Here is a 14,036-nt window from a genome sequence, read left to right as displayed (position 1 = left end):
GAAAACTCTCACATGACATAAGTAGTCCTAGTTCTCACATAGTCTTCGGTCTCACGTGACTTATGTAATTTCTTAATTTCATGACAAACGTTGGTAGTTATTTTTTTAAAACAAGTTAACAAATAACTAACTTGTAACTTGTAAAGTAAGAGAAAAATCACTATGAAATCATTCACACATAAAGCAAACCAGAAATAATAAATTGTAAAATAATATTTTATGTCCTTACTACACACAAGGTGCCTCATTTAGAAATTCCTCAAGGACAAACCCTGTTGTATTGCAACGGGTGCAAATGCATTTATTTATTTTTGTGGCTTACATAAAAAATAGTGACTGCTTTTTCATATAGTACACAAATACTGCTAGTTTTATTATTACACTGCACTTTAGAGTTCCGCTAGGACACGCCCCCTCCCAACTCTACATCTGTCTGCCCATTTCATTTTGTCCCTATTTTTCAGTACTGACCAAAAGTACAGTACACCTCCCCATATTCTGTATATGCATTACAATTCTCAATATCCAGAATTATTATCTGGACTTTTTAAGTTGTTATTTATTAAAAGTTCAAAATACAAAAAAAAAAAGATTGTTGGGCCAGCAGGTCCACCTGGACAGGACTGCACATGTTGGACTAAGATTCATCTGCTCTTCAGCAATTGTCCTTGTAATTGCTTCTGAAATATTGACATGTTGCTCCCAGCAATTGCATTTTATCTCCTCCTACAATGATCTGCCTGTTACCTGATGGACCTTTGCAGGTGCCTTGATTGAGTAATAGATTCATTCATCTTATGAAAACAAGGGCTGCATAATTCATTGAGCCACAATCAGGTCTGATGTAAATAAGTCACACTGGAGTCATTAAGGAGAGAAAAGCAAAAAAAAGGAGTAACTTTACACCTGGGCAAAACCATGTTGCATTGGAGGGGGAGGTAAATATAAAATGTGTGGATAGATTAATAGCTGGGGTAGGGCATGTCCTAGATCAACTTTAAATTCCAGTGTACAAATAAAGCTATCAAGTATTTGTGTGCTAGATGAAAAAGCAGCCAGTATTTAACTTATGTGCAAAATAATAATGCACCCCTTGTATTGTAACATGGTTTGTCCTGGAGAACATTTACTCCTTTTATTTGCCTTTTACTTTCCTTAATGAATCAGGCCCACTGTATCTAATGTTCTATAAATGCCACACACTATCCACAGAGATCATTATATCATAATTATATGTTCATCTCAAAAACAGTAGAATTGTGGTCACTGTGGGACTTCCCCAAATTGGACCACTAGGGGACTTCCCAGTAAAAGGCCAGAAACTCTTCTCTGTTTATTTAAGAACAATAATTATCTGCCAAAACTATGATCTCATATCAAAAATTCCACACCCTTAGAGCATTCCATCACCACAACAAAATACATTATAAATAAGAAAAATAGCATTTTGTGTCATGTGATTAGATTTTGCTTCTATATATTTTTCATAGTAGAATGTTATTATAATGCATTTTTAATTATAGCACATATACTTTGTACCAAGTCTTACTACTTTACAAATAAACGCTAAGACAAGGATAAAGCGGGGAGAGGTATTTGTCAGTACAACTAATTGTTGTAGATTCAAATCACTTTGACACATCACAACAGGACTGGAGTATAACAACCTTCCCTTGTCATAATTACAAAAATAAAAGTTACAGCATCACACTGGGCCAGCGCTGACCGCTAGCTGACGATTACAGACCACTGACACAATTTTACATGATTTGGAATTCCTGAGGTTTTGTTTGTTTTTGGGAACTTAAATCAACTCAGGAACACTGGAAAATTGCCCATAAAGGAGTATTCCCAAAGCTGAACTGCTAAAACTGTAAGTGTCTTTTGAACAATAATATCTATAAAAAAAATATATATATATATTACAAATATATTACAGTTTTGTACTTTCAAAATGTCTGTTTAAATTACATTTTTTTTGAAGCTATAGAATTATTTTTGGAAAAATGTGCAGCAGTGTGTGCCCCAGGGGCGGATCTAGACTGTTGATATACCCGGGGCGATTTTAGGGGGGGCGATTTAGGCCCCCCCCTTTTTGATTTCTAAGGCTGCCGGCGGCTGCACAGTATTTGCAGGTCCGCTCGGCAGTGGCAGTGTGCTGTCCCGCTGCTCTGATTGTGTTTAAAACACAATCAGAGCAGCCGGGCAGCACACTGTCACTACTGAACTGAGCTGCACAGTGTGCAGCTGTCGGCAGCAAGCCCCTGCTAGGGGGGGCGATCGCCCCGATCGCCCCCCCCCCCCCTCCCCCCCCTGGATCCGCCACTGGTGTGCCCAGGCTGGTCGATGAGTGAGCTAATTTTGTGAGAGGCCCACTTGTGTGTTTATGTTAGTCATAGCTGCCTACTCTCCTGGAATGTCCGGGATACTCCCCGGAATATTGGGAGACCTCCCAGACTGCCAGGAAAGAATGCTAACTTCCCGAATTGCTCTCCCTACCAAAGCTGGCTTGCATCGGTGTGTGACCCCTCCTCTCTCTATGTGTGATCGCAGGGTAAGTTGCGCTAGTCATCTCTGTGGGGGGAGCCAGAATTTGTAATATAATAAGCACTTTTTTTGTACTTTTTAAATTAGAAAAATAACCATAGGACACAAATATGATCTGGGGATTAACTATTAGAATATACACACATAAAAGTACTTAGATAAAATGAAAATAAATAAATGAGTGGACATGGCCCATATACATTTGTACCAAAATGCCTGATTAATTAAAAACATATTTGCTTACTCTCTCAAATACATCCACACATAGGGCCACATTTAGAGTCGAACGCAGAGTCCATTTCAAGCGCTTCCTGCACATTTCCACTGATGGGCATACGCAGTAAGCAACAGTTCCCTGCAGTTCCGTCTGCATTTCAGACGCAAGTGTACACTGCAACAGTTTGCGTCTCAGTACGAGGGAAATGGTGGAACACAGAGTTATGTAGGCGTGACCGTGAATAATTCAGATACTATGGGCGTCTACCCATAAAAAACTACCCTAGTCGGATCAAGACGCAGGTGGAACACGCGTCAAAAAGACTGAAAAATGCGACAGGAATTAGGTGGCGCAAGTAGTTAGCTAGCTGTGAGAACTAGTCGCAGCTTGGTAAGGTATTACGAGTGGGACGCAACTGGGGTTGCATGCCACTCGTAATACCCTACCAAGCTGCGTCACACTCCAACTCCTACTCTTTCATGTAAGTCTTAGACGCACATTGCGTACGACTCTAAATGAAGCCCATATGCGGTACTGGAAATGCCCACAGGTAAGGCTAGACACGCCCCCTTGGTCGACCAAGGCCCGCCCCCTTTGATGGTGTTCCGATGTTATTGAGGACAGGGCTGCACGTGATAGGGGCAGTGGCACGATGTGAGGAATAAGGTAGAGACAATCAGGAAGCCACTGGCGGGGGATGATGGAAGGAGCGGGATCTTCCTACTGCTTAGTAGTGATGTGAGGATGTCAAACTGGTGCAAAAAGATTGTGATGTCCAAATGACTGCACCTCCATGTGAAACAGAGCTTATACATTTATATATTTATTCAATACTCACAGCTTTTTTGCGCTTAGTTTTCCTTTTCTGTTTATTCTTGTTATTATTCTTCTGCTTCTTTCCGCCTTTTCTACCTGTGGGTAATTTGACTTTCCCTTCGCTCATCTCTTCAACTTTTTTCCTCACCCAATTGGCTTTAGGGTCAGAGCAAAAGGATCCATCATTTTCAGTGCGGAATCTGAAACATGAAAGGCCCATATGAATAGGAGATACTTGGAACGTATGTGTTGTAAGATTTTCATTGTGTTACTGGTCAGGACAGGGGATTTATGCTGGGTACTCACTACAGAAAATTTATCCCGATGCAATATAGTTAACGATTTTACCAACGACTGAAAATAAAAGTCCCGATCACCATCATTGAACAAGATTTTTAGTCCGGTTTAAAAGTCAAATGAAATTATATGATGGGCTTTGGAACGATAATAGTTCCTCGTTGGAGTGTACACACTACTGTGATATTGGGTCGAATGGTCGAATAATCGTCTGAAAACCCTGTTGTGTGTACCTGGCCTTACCCATGTTGATCTTTGCATGGTGTTTCATCATCATCATCATTTATTTATATAGCGCTGCAGCGCTGTACAGAGAACTCATTCACATCAGTCCCTGCCCCATTGGAGCTTACAGTCTAAATTCCCTAATATAGACACACACTCACACACAAGACATATACATACAGACAGACAGGTAGAGACTAGGGTCAATTTTTGATAGCAGCCTATTAACCTACCAATATGTTTTTGGAGTGTGGGAGGAAACCGGAGCACCCGGAGGAAACCCACACAAACACAGGGAGAACATACAAACTCCACACAGATAAGGCCATGGTCGGGAATCGAACTCATGACCCCAGTGCTGCGAAGCACAAGTGCTAACCACTTAGCCACTGTTTTTTTTCCCATGTTACTGTACAAACTACACTGCCTGGTCAATGTCAAGGGATAATTATGGGACTCCTGTAGATTTCTGTAGATTTTATACAGGAAAGAAAATTTGTTATGTTGACAAAGATGTACTAAAAGTATGAAAATGGTAAAACCGTCCTCAAGATGGTAAACTAACTCCATAGTCTATAAATAAAATACCACCACTTTTTATAAACTGGAGGTAAAAATGATAGGAATACTGAGCTAATGTCTCCACTTTTACAGAATTTCCCAATAAATTAATCATGAGTGTTACGGGACACCAGGCTGGATTTAAGAGTTAATCACACTTGTCACTGTAATACGTTTGAAGAATTTTTTACATTCTTTGGAGTGCACCTAGAAATGCACTGTCCCATTGAAATGCAATTGAAAAGTGCAAAATGTGTCCCTTTAGAAGTATAGAAACCTGTGGGACAGATTTACTAAAACTGCTAAAAAGGAAAAGTGGAGGTGTTGCTCATAGCAACCAATCAAATTCTAGCTATCATTGTCTAGCACATTCTAGATAAATATAGCTAGAATCTGGTTGCTATGGGCAACACCTCCACTTTTTCTTTTTAGGGGGTTTGAGAAATCTACCCCCTGATCTCTGGGAACTGAGTGTTGATAGTGGGAGATTTCAAGAACTATGGTGGGGAGGTATAGGCTGGGTGTCCTGAGGCCAAAGAATAGCATGTCCTTGTCAATGAACTCCTTCCAACCCTTTATCAGACTTAAATAATACCATGCTGAAAAATGTTGTTTCTGCACCTCCCATCCTCATAGACACCTGCCCACAGATTCACAAACTTCCCTGTAGAACTGTCTGCAATTGCTCAAAAGTAGGTTCTTGAAATCACAAAGTATTATACTTACATAACAGCATTAACACAGGGTTTAGCCAGAGACTGAATCTTGAACTCTGTTATTGGTGACTTAATCTTTGCAGGCGACACTGATTTACAGCAAGTTATCTGGACTTTAATGGGCCTGCGGTCTGTAATATAAAAGCAATACAATCTCAATGATTATCTCTGTAAAACATGGTGGAGGTGTAACGTGTTTGTTTTTATTGCAACTCCAGCAAACCACAACAATTCCTCGCCTTGCCTAGGTATAGTACCGCTAGAGGAGAAGAGAAGACGTAAAAGCTTCCACTTAGTAACGCCACATATTACGATGATACAAGCTTTTCTGCCTACAACAGTGATGCTTTAAACTGTTGCTTGATTCCTTGAAGCGGCACCTGTCAGCATCTTTCAACTGTCGGCAGTCTGAATTTGGATGGTCCCACCTAAATCGGGACAGTTGGGAGGATTGCTATAAGAAATAGTATTGAAATATTAAATGTGCTGAGCTTGGTTGTGGGGCCAGATCTGAATATTTTGGGAATTCTTGATAATACTTTAATATTTGGCTGCAGTTAAAGCAGCAATCCAATGAAACATGTGTCAGTCTATACAAGCTTTCCCTTGTCCCTTCTTTTGTTTTCACTGTGACATCACCCCCTTCCTTCTCCCCCGCTGCCGTCACATGACATGCTGAGCGAGCTTCTCTCTGTGTAGCAGAAAGACTGTGTTTGTGTCTGCTCTGCGCATTATGACATCATTCACCTCTTTCCCCCCAGTCTACTATCGCAGGACATGCTGAAAACTGTGACCCAGCCATACTTGTTTGCTAACCAGAGAGCTTTTGTAAAGGAGATAATGATTTCTAGGAGGATAGCTAATAACAATGACTATCAGATGCAAGCTTAATAGGTACTTATCTTGCTATTTAAAAAAAACAAAAAAACACTTTTATGTGCGACCTAGGTGGAGGTATTACATTTTCAAAGGCAACATGACCACTGAACATGATAAAAAATATAATCCGTTCCTCTCTCTCATGCAGGTATATAATATACACGAGACTACATGCACAAGCGCTGGCAAAAAATTTCTTTCTTTGTATTCTTATAGTGCATTTATATTGCTATTCAGCAGATCAGTTAAAAATGCAGGTGAGGCTGGGTGTGGGCATTGTTCTCTTCTCTTTTGCTTACATTGCCTAACCTTGTCCGGCCAGCTTATAAAGGGTTATTCAGCTGTGGCTTTAAAACTAACCTTCCTGTCCTGTTTTGCCTCCCAAGAAGTGGGAGGGGTTGTTTGTCTGGAGCATAGATGTAAGTTTAGGGTCTATCAAAAATTAGGACCCCCATCATTTGGTTTTGCAAGCTTAAATGTTTCACCAAAGTGTCTGAAATTGAAACTAAAAATATAAATAAATTATATATATCTATAACTATATCTATCTATATATATATATATATATATATATATATATATATATATATATATTATTATATATAAGATACATTTGTTCTTTACATATATGTATTGATAGTTAATTGCTGGAATAATACATTTTCTATTTCACAAATAATCACGCTGTCACTAGCGGCTAACTGTACAGATAGAACTACAGCGACAGAATGATTACATGTGACTCGCATGGAGTGAGCGCTACTTGTATCATATCAAGGATAATCTTACACAGATATTGGAGAACTAAACTACAAAGAATCGATACGTGAGTGAGATACATTCATTTGTCTTCCTATTCAACATGGAGCCACATATGTGGTAATTTGGAGACATTACAGCGTTAGTTATTGCATTCCCCTCTCTCTGCGTAAAGCCTAATTTAGAAACAAAACTGAACTTTTAAACAATCTATTTATCTCAGTCTTACAGAGATCATTTCTAAAGAGATTATTATATATTATATGTTATATGTTTGTTGTTACAATATATATATTTTAAGGTGTATAACCAATAAATGTGTATTTTATCATTGCAAAGGAGTCGCTACAATTGCTTTTGTTCAGATTACCAGTACTTATTCTTATTCTTAGCACAGTCCACATACATTTTATTTTATAACTGCCCTAAAGACATAACGAAGAGATATCTTACCATTAACACATAGGACTATTTCCAGATTGATTGACGGTCACCGTACAAGTATGAAGTGGAAAATGCAAATAAAATTTTCTAATACTAATGACTGGAGGGTTTTTGCCCCTTTATTGGCAGATCAACTTTTATGTTTTGGCAACGTATTAGTTTTACCTTTTTATTTTTTTCCATCTGGCCCAGCACATTTTATTTTGCTTCTTTTCCAGACAGATAGGAATTTATTTTTATATCATAACAGAACAAAACATATTTTTGTGCAGAGACAAATGGGCAAATATAAGAAATATATTTGTCTACGATTCTTGCCAAAACTACATTTAGGCTTTTAGTGCCATCCCAGAAATTTACCCTAAAGCTTAACTGGCTACATTATACGGATACCAAATATAGCTTTGCAATTATAAGTGCCAGAATCATTATTGTACATCTTAATTTTAGGCTTGTTTTCCCATTGAAGGTATAATGAGATTGCAGAAATAGAGTGTGAGTAAGTGGGGATTGGGTGGACAAAAATTGGGGCTAATTGTACTTTTTTGTAGGCTTGATACCACTTATATTTTGCGTGACACGAATGCAAAAAGCATCAATGCCACAGAGAACGGGTGACATAATTTCTGAGTGGTGTTTATGGATTTTATTTTAAGAAAAGAAAAACAAAATGTTCAAAATGTCTGAGTATATTTCATTGTCGTTTCCAATTTGGGACATATTAATCCATCAGGTTACTGTTAGACCTATTCAAAACACTAATTATGCCCATTAACATTAAACATCAAGTGATAGGCAACCTGGTACACTTCAGAGGTTGACCCTTTAACCTTTAAAAGGAGCCTCACTCTCAATAACAAGTTTAAACAATGCATTTAATCAAAGAAAGAGACACCTATCTGTAATACCTTATCAGACCCGGGGGTGAATGTATCAAGCTGAGAGTTTTCCTGCGAGTTTGAAAAGTGGAGATGTTGCCTATAGCAACCAATCAGATTCTAACTGTCATTTTGTAGAATGCACTAAATAAATGATAGCTAGAATCTGATTGGTTTTTCAAACCCGCCGGAAAACTCTCAGCTTGATACATTTACCCCCCGGTGTTATAAGCTGTAAATAAATCTCACAATAAAGTATATACCTGGTGCTTGGGGCAGTAGTAGGCTGACGGTTGCCCATCACTGTTCTATGGGGTCTATTTATTATAGAGCAAAAAACCCTATCCCTGGCCTCACATTATACTTCAGCATTACTGTCGCTGTCGATAGACCCGCCAGCAGTATGATTTGCTTGGTCTCATCTGCGCAAGCTTCCTCATACAATGCATGTGGAATCCTATTTAACAAGTATTGCGGCAGTGGAAGTACCGCTGCCATCCTTCTTCTGTTATCGCCATTTCAAAATATCAGCCCTATCGCCATATATAAATAAATAGATCGCTATGTAATATGCGAAGCGCTGCACCCTCTATACAAAGGGTGCCACTCTTCTCCACATTAGTACATACAGGCCATCATATTTATCCATAATGCTTGGAGCAAAGAGAATATTTATTTCCAAATAAACAAATCTGTAGAATAAAGTTCTTATAACATCTTTTGAAATATGGAAACTTTCATTTTTGTGCATTTAATAAAGTGCCAGAGATCTTTTATACTCTCTTCAATAAACAAACCAGTTTCACTTTGGATACAATGTACAATACAGGCCATTTACTAACTGTTAAATATTCACCTAACTGTTTGCCAAATACAGTTCTAGGTGGACACCCACTTCCCAGTTTCGGCATTTGAAGGTTTGTGGATACTCTGGGAAATGGACGTGGGGAAACTAACCTGCCTCTCTTTTACCAGCACCCCTTCATCAATTTAAACTTTTATATGTTTCTCCTAAAATACTGCTCGTTTAGGCTTATTTATGGCTTCAGTTAATAATGACAGTGAGGAGACTTTGTGACTGTCTTTATTATATGTCACTTTTGTGTATTTCAATGTTTTTATTGCAGAACACTACTAAAACTATAGGAATAAGTGTAGGTTTCCAGTCCGAGAAATCCCCCTAATGTGGGAAAGAGAAGGTTGAGTGCTTAAACAGGGACTGCTTCCCACTCTGTATCCTCTCCATCCCTGCCTGCTCATTTACACAATCCTTTCTCCTAAAAGCTTCTTTTGCCCTTCAGTTCAATACTAGGGTCACCGACGCACTTACTATGGTCTGAGCCATCAAGGAAAGTAAAGCAAAAAAAAAAAGAGTAACTTTCACTTTGGCAAAACCATGTTGCATTGGAGGGGGTGGTACATTTAACATGTGGGGAATGATTTATAGTTGGGGGTAGGGGATATCCTAGATCAACTTTAAATTTAAGTGTACAAATAATGATATCAAGTATTTGTGTGCTACATGAAAAAACCTTATGTGCAAAACAATAAATTAATTTGCATTGTAGCATGGTTTATCCAGGATCAAAAAGTTACTACTTTTTTGTTTTACTCTCCTCAATGGCCCCTAATCTGTCCGAAATGATTAACACCCCAATACATCCAACTTCCACTATCAGACTGTGCAAACTCTTTCAACCCCACAGAAGCCACCACCTTGACCTGCAAATCCATGCGCTCACCTGTAAAATTGGGTATACTCGCATTTTTGGTAAATTACCCTTATGGATTTTGATATCTTAATAAATCTAAAAAAACAGAGCATGACATATAGTTTCTAACATAATTACAACCTTCTCCCATCTATGAAAGATGATGTGATACTTACAGTCAATTAAGTTATCCGCAGAGCACAGGACATCGGAGCAGAGACATGTGACCACGAGCAGTGATATACTGAACAGAGAGCTGGCTGGGTGCATCTTCCTGCAGTCAATGCTAGTACTGTGCCTCTAACAAACACACTTTCAGAAAAACTTCTGTACACACAACATATAAAAGGGCTTTGGCTGCTCTACTCCTCCTTCTCAGAGGAGGGCTAAGTGGTTTATAAAGTTTGTTTGAAAAAAAGTATCAGCATTGAAAGGAAATTCTTTTCTGAATGGAAAATGAAACAAATTAAGAAAATCCCCCCCCCTGATTATGTCACATTCAGATTCTCTTCACTCCGTAATGGAATTCTATTCTGCTCACTGTTTCAGGAGGTAAATTTCTGTCCTGTGAAGTGTAAAAGAGCAATCATAATACACACTGACATCAGTCTGCACCTCCTGTACTAAGCAGGTTTATTAGGCATTGTTCAGTTTAATAAAAAAATAAAAATAAATTATAGCATCTGCCAATGCAACTTTGGAACAAGGAATTAACTTGTAATACCAAAAGTTATGTTCTCTTTTAAATGCACAATCAACTTGAGAAATCTTTATTTAGAGAAAATGCTACATTTTTATAATGAAGATTCAAAGACCTTAATCCATAAGTTGATTTACATGTTAGTTATTATAATAACTATTCTGCTGCCAGTTGATGGACAAATATGTGTATATTGAAGTTGTTTCTAACCTATCTACATGTGAGCTGGAATTCAGCTGTCATATGTCAGCACAATTTGACAATATTGAATTTAGAAAGGATTATACAAAGCTGTATAATTTTGACATGCAGATTTTTGTTTTATTTTAGGGAAAATACACCTACATATAGTCCACTTTTGGTAAGAGCCCCTGTGCTACTGTGGGTCAGGCTAATAATAAAAATGGTGGAAAAAATATATACACCACACCATCCTACTTTAGGATCGCCCTTAATTACATTAAACTTTAACTTTCTTATTGCTTGTTGGAGCCTTATTCACGTCTTGGGCAGCATGGTGGTTAGCATTTCTGCCTCACAATGCAGGGGTCATGCATTCGATCCCAATCATGGCCTTATCTGTGTAGCGTTTATAAGATTCAGACAAGCTTACAATAATCTTCAACCACCCTCTTACTCTCCCTAGGTTACCCTATTACCACCATCTACACAGCTAACACATGACAACGACCCTCTGACCAACATAGTTGTGTGACTGATCACACAGCCCACTAAATACTTTGTAACCTTTGCATTCTAGTTGGACAAATATTCAAAATGATGTAGCACTTACCCTTATGTATCAAACCATTGTCCTATAGATTGTAAGCTTGCAAGCAGGGCCCTCTTACCTCTCTGTATGTATACCCCAGTATTGTTTTATTAATGTTTGTTCACAATTGTAAAACGTTACGAAATCTGCTGGCGCTATATAAACAAATGTTGATGATGATGATAATGATATGTTCTCCTTATGTTTGTGTGGGTTTCCTCAGGGTGCTCTGTTTTCCTTCAACACTCCATAAACATACTGGTAGGTTAATTGGCTGTTGACAATATTAACCCGTTTGCGTGTCTGTGTGTGTTAGGGAACTTAGACTGTAAGCTCCAATGTTGCAGGTGCTTTTGCGAATGTCAAATATTTTCTGTACTAAATAAATAAATAATGATGATGTGTTAAATAAATCAGAAGAGTAAGGGGCCAACTAACTGCTCTCAGTACCTGTATTATATATATATATATACACAGTATATATATATATATATATATATATATATATATATATATATATATATAGATATATAAAAAATAAGAAAAAATAAGTTGTGAATTTGGTGGAGGGTCAAATGAGCTTATTTGAGTATCCCTCATTCCCTACATTAGCCCTTGAGCACCTGGCAGAATACAAGAGACAGTCAGATTATAATTGTGTAGAGGTTGTGTATTACCTGTGCTAACTGTTTTCCTTTATGGAAAGCTTTCAAAATGTGTCATGTGATAAAAGTGAGCTGAATCTGGTTTTTAACACAAATTGATGGTTCTTATTTAGCAAAACACATCTAAAAAGAAAATGAAAAAAGAATAGTTAAGACATATTAGAAGGAAAAGTCAGTCAGACAACCACTGGAAATAATGTGCGACTGGAGTATGAAGGGCCCACTGGGGAAGCAATGGCAATGGGGGCTACAAATCAGTGTACTGCTGGAAGGGGTATGGGCAATCCATGCGGGGGCTGGGGGGGGGGGTCAATAGTCTGCCCTCCAACCACCTTCCCCCATCTACATTATACCCATGTATCAGAGCCAGACTAAGACCATAATGGCCCCTAGGCAACATACTGTTTTGGGTCCCCTTCCTCCTTTGTTTATCAACCCCCCACCCACTGGGCCATAGGTTGCCTAATGGATGATACAGCTATGTCATGTACGCTGCGTTCATCAGTGTTCAGTTGGGCTCAACAGTTTAGATTGAAAGCAGAGCCGAGGTCAGGAGGAATTGTGATATAGGGTGGGGTGGAACCCTCAGAAGTGGGGCCGCCTGGGGAATTTGGCATTATCTTGGTGGGCCTGTCCTACTCCGACTGGGATTGGAGAATAGAGGAAACCATAACTTTAAACTAAAGGACAGAAGATAAAGCCGAAATAATGCCGAATAAAATGTAGAGATTTCATGAAACGAAGGGTTACATTTGTGTTTGTGATGATGCCTAAATACCAAAAATAATTCCATTTAGTACAAGTTATAAACATATCCTGTTCTTCCTGTCCGGAAGCCCCAGCTGCTAAATAGACGTTGGTGGTATTAATAGAGTTAGATTCCACTACATGAAATGGTTTCATTGTATTTAATGATGTTCAGTGCACGAGAACAGATGTTTCTTACATACAGACAAATCATATGTTTACATATCATCACCACTACTTCTTACTTTCAGTGTCTCTTTTATCACGTGTTTGATATTACACAATTTGTCAGACAAAAATGATGCTTAAACACCATAATATTTCTCACACAAATGAGTCATGTTTTTTGCCTTCATAATGCATAGTCATTGATTTCTTTGGGAACAAGGAGAGAAAGAAAAACCATTGGAGGGACAGGGGTGAGAAGGTACAATGGAAGGGGGGGGGGGGGGGGGCTGTGCTTCAAACCCTTCCCATCCTTATTATTAGTTAAACTGCACCATATATGGTGAATAATAAACGAGATTCAAAGGGTCTTTATAATCTTGAGAAATATGTACCAAGAAAACTGGGAGCCAGAGTTGATTTCCACCTTAAGCTGCATTGAGAAGGTGACGGATTAATGTCCTCATATTTTGAGAGAGGAGTAGCTGGTTTGTAGAACACAATGCTTTGGAGGTCCCTTGGGACAGTAGTAAGAAGATGTAGTTCACAATTGTTAAGTATCAGTGTCCAAAACGTCCTGATAGTGGTACAGAATTATGAGCTGTTAGACATAACTAATTGCACCTCTGGCATAGCTAAAATCAAAATGGAAAAATCTTATTTAACTTCACAGTAACAATGGAGACCAATTGAGGCTGTGTTTCTAGACTGAGACAAAGGAAATTATAATCTTACCTTAGAAATACATTGAAATAATCATCTAAGGAGCCGAAAGCAGCTGGCAGCACCAAGCAGTGAGCGGCAGCAAGGACAGTGTTTGTTGCTCACCTGTATCGCAGTGTTCAAGGTCACAAGGAGTAGAAGTATTGTGGGTGAGGCTGTAACTTGTAGCTGAACTGAACACAAAGTACAATAATAGATTTTCTGAAAGAAAAA

Source organism: Mixophyes fleayi, chromosome 3, assembly GCF_038048845.1.
Source record: "Mixophyes fleayi isolate aMixFle1 chromosome 3, aMixFle1.hap1, whole genome shotgun sequence".
In the NCBI taxonomy this organism is placed as follows: domain Eukaryota; kingdom Metazoa; phylum Chordata; class Amphibia; order Anura; family Limnodynastidae; genus Mixophyes; species Mixophyes fleayi.
This window is presented reverse-complemented; position numbering follows the sequence as displayed.